At 32.1% G+C, this 3,945-nt stretch overlaps 1 protein-coding gene across 1 annotated transcript in view; it reads right to left on the reverse strand.

Annotated features, from left to right (window-relative positions):
* LOC106476063 (CCR4-NOT transcription complex subunit 7-like) overlaps positions 1–1,604 on the reverse strand; it is a 6,219-nt gene extending 4,615 nt beyond the window's left edge. Inside the window, exon 1 of the mRNA XM_013936736.2 lies at positions 1,501–1,604. The gene's annotated coding sequence lies outside the window, so the exon portion shown is untranslated. The remainder of the gene's footprint in view (positions 1–1,500) is intronic.
* Between the last annotated feature and the right edge of the window lie 2,341 nt (positions 1,605–3,945).

A 3,945-nucleotide genomic window follows, 5' to 3' on the forward strand; every position in this document is an offset into this window, starting at 1 on the left:
TTCTAGTACTGGATATACTTGTTATAGTTTCTAGTACTGGATATACTTGTTATAGTTTCTAGTACTGGATATACTTGTCATAGTTTCTAGTACTGGATATACTTGTTATAGTTTCTAGTACTGGATATACTTGTCATAGTTTCTAGTACTGGATATACTTGTTATAGTTATTATCCTACACTATTATCATACGATGTCAACCACAGTCTCCTACACTATTATCATACGATGTCAACCACAGTCACCTACACTATTATCATATGATGTCAACCACAGTCACCTACACTATTATCATATGATGTCAACCACAGTCACCTACACTATTATCATATGATGTCAACCACAGTCACCTACACTATTATCATATGATGTCAACCACAGTCACCTACACTATTATCATATGATGTCAACCACAGTCACCTACACGTTGACATCATATGATAATAGTGTAGGTGACTGTGGTTGACATATGATAATATATAGTTGAATGGTTAAGTCAAAATGTTTCAAAGCCTGATTTTACATCGTAAATAGTTAAATAGAATTGATATGGAATGCTAAGTTATAATCTTATGATTGTCATGTTTTAGTTATTTATCCTGACTGTCAATATATATATTATCCATGTAAGCATACGAATATCTGATTTTCATATTCACTAAATTGTCCTTTTTATGTACCATTTTTGCTACTGCCAGTACTGGTCTGTAACACATAGAAACTACTAGAACTATTACTAAAGATGTTAGTATTAATATTTACTTTGTAACGACTAACGTTTAGACCAAGTTACAAACTTTAAGCAAATTACAGCAAAGCCAAAAATCTCAAACAATAAACATGGTAGACATAGTTTAGTTGAACTTGAGCTGAAACACTTTTTGTTTTTTACATTCATTCTGAAGAACCCAAAGGGACTGAGTGAACACAGTGGTGTTTAAGATATATGCCTAACAGTAATGCTAATAATTATACTAAGGTCATACGTCATATCAGGTATAATTAATTAGAATCATACTTTGTCACCTAAGAAAAGCATTCATGATTCACACCATAACGATGTTTCTCAATCACATTCCATTTACGATTTATAAGTTAAATTTTAAAAATATAATGATTTACAATTATGTAATTAGATTAAATTAAAATAGAAAAAAAAAACATCAGGTGATATTTTTATACTTAGTCCCACACACACTAAATGAAGCATCACTGCAAATATCAAGTTAAACTGAATAAGTGGAATTGTGCTTTCGTAGGCTTATGCTATATAATACATTGCAACTTGCAAGCTACAAGACGTTTATTTTTTAAGACTGAATCAAATACAAAATTATAACTATAAGTAAGTTTAACAACCGCAAAGTATTTGAATTTTGAAGTATCTATGTCAATTTGTCAGAAATCTTAAGAAAACATGAGTAATGCGCTCTAGGTTTAAACTTCTTTGTATATGTTCCATAAAACTAAAAGCGAAACAAAAAAAAAAACATGACTCACTTTCCACCTAACTCAATCTTACAATTACACTACGTCTTCTCTTATCACTCAGTCACAGTTAGGCCTAAAATGGAAAAATTTGACCAAATATGAAGCCCTCTGTTGAAGACATAAAACTTGATATAATATGTATTGATGAACAACAAAACGACGGCAGCAACAACGAATTGAATTACATCTATAACACGAACACACTAATAAAAAAGTTTTTGACAGATAAGTTGTAACTTTATCATTTGAAATTCATATCTATTTATTTCTTTATTATTTTTATGTTATATTAATTTTGTCAAGATCAGGTTGCAGGAGGAAGCTGCTGACTAACATCACAAGACAGTTGGAATTTCTCGGACATGTTATGAAGAAAAAAAAATTAAAAGTCTGATCGTAACTAGAAAATGAAGAGAGAAGAAACCGTGGAAACCAGATGTTGACTTATGTCAAGAGTCTGTCTACATATATGGAGGTATCGATATTGGAAATTATTTGTGCTTCTGTGAAAGACCATGTCCATCAACGTCCTGTTTGGATATGTTATATATAGAGAGAGATATAAACAAATAAATAACGAACTAAAACAAACAGTCGCTACAAGTAGAGTCGAACAAAAAAAAAGAATTTATTAAACTATGACAACCACAGAAATCCAAAATAATACTTTCTAACAGATGGAATATAAAATGTAACACTTATTAACAGAGTTAATGAACAGTAAAAAAAAAAAAAATGGAACTCGCTATCTCACAAATATATACTGAATGAACGTATATGTGAGACTATATATAGTTATATGCATTCAAAACTTTTATAATAAATACCACCTCATCACATTTAATGTGGTAGTTTGATAAAAAAAATCAACAACAAAAAACATTAAAGTTAGATTAATAATGATAGAATTGAACAGCACTTTATGCGACATGAGCTAAATGGCTGATCGGAAAATCTGAGGATTCAGATATGTATAGCTTTCCCTAATTTTATTTGTCACTCCAAGGGCTAGGTCCAATTCTTCTAATTAAATAATGCAATTAAACTGACTGTTACTTTTAAAATACACCTACAATTGAAAGTGCCGAGCGTGTTGATAACAGCGATTTTAGTCATTTAAGGTACTAGATATAGAATGCAGTGTTCAAATATTTAATAGGCTGAATACTAACTTCTTATGATAGGTACATTAGTCATAATTATGCTTCGCCAGCTTAAAAAAGGCGTTCAGACCATGCTAATAATTGTTATAACAAATGCCTTATATAAACAGCGTTTTGACTACAACTGTGTTTGTTGTGTCCCAGCCGGCCTGGTGAGATTTGGATGGAGCGAAACGTATTTTCGGCAATGGATACAGCAAGTACAGTGCAGTTAGCAAGAGCTGTGCGTAGCGCCGCTGTGTTTTTAGGAGCGACGATTGGATCGACGCTACATTTGAAAATTCACAATGATTGCAGGTAGCGTTGCACCATTTTTCGTCCATGCAAAGCACTACTTGCTACATTTTTAATGTAAAATATAAGTTATAATAATTCATATATTGTATATAATTATATTGTTTTGTATATATATATATATATAATATTGTTACGACATCGAGGTCACGTGACTAGTATCACGCCACGTCATTCTCGAACTTTCACGTCTTTTCCTTAAATCTCGTGATCTTTCTAGATATAGTGTAGTCTTGTATATATAAGATCGGCCACGAAGCGACAGGAAGGTAATGAGTAATTGAACTGCAGTCAGTGAATGTGTAATTGAACTAAGTATTGTTGGAGTCGAGCGCGTACGTTGAGAATTATAGCGCGACTGTTGAAATTAAGTGTATCGCAAAGTTATATTCAGAAAGAATAAACCAGTTTTGTTTAAGAAAGGACTTGTGTCGCTAAAGTTTCGTCGGAATGAATTTACGGAAAATCAATTAACAAACGGAGACGTAACAATATTATATGTATTGTTTTGGACTTAATTAGGCTCGACTATGCTACCTGACATATTCAGCTGATTCGATCTGCAGCGATGGCTTGCTAGCAGAAACTTTTCTTGGTTTGTTTGTTTGTACTTAGGCGTAAAGCTATACAATAGGCTATTTGTGCTTTACCCATCATGTGTATCGAAACCCGATTTTGAGCACTGTAAGTCTGCAGACATGCCACTGCGCACTGAGGGACACTTTTCTTGGTAAACATGTTTGCAATTGATAATACAATATATTCATATGAACCAGCTAGTTTATGTTTCATGTCGGATAACTAGTTAAGAAAATCCCGTACATATATTATTATAAATCTTGATTTGTAATATATATTATACTATCATATTGTTATTAATAAAATAAAAAATAATATATGTTTATTATAATATATAATTTATCTTATGTATATTGCGAACCGTGGTGTCTGTCCGAGCGTTTGTTTGTCTCCCGTTTGAAAAGCTGCGCACGCAGGC

The sequence above is a fragment of the Limulus polyphemus genome, unplaced genomic scaffold (assembly GCF_000517525.1).
Source record: "Limulus polyphemus unplaced genomic scaffold, Limulus_polyphemus-2.1.2 Scaffold9732, whole genome shotgun sequence".
Lineage (NCBI taxonomy): Eukaryota > Metazoa > Arthropoda > Merostomata > Xiphosura > Limulidae > Limulus > Limulus polyphemus.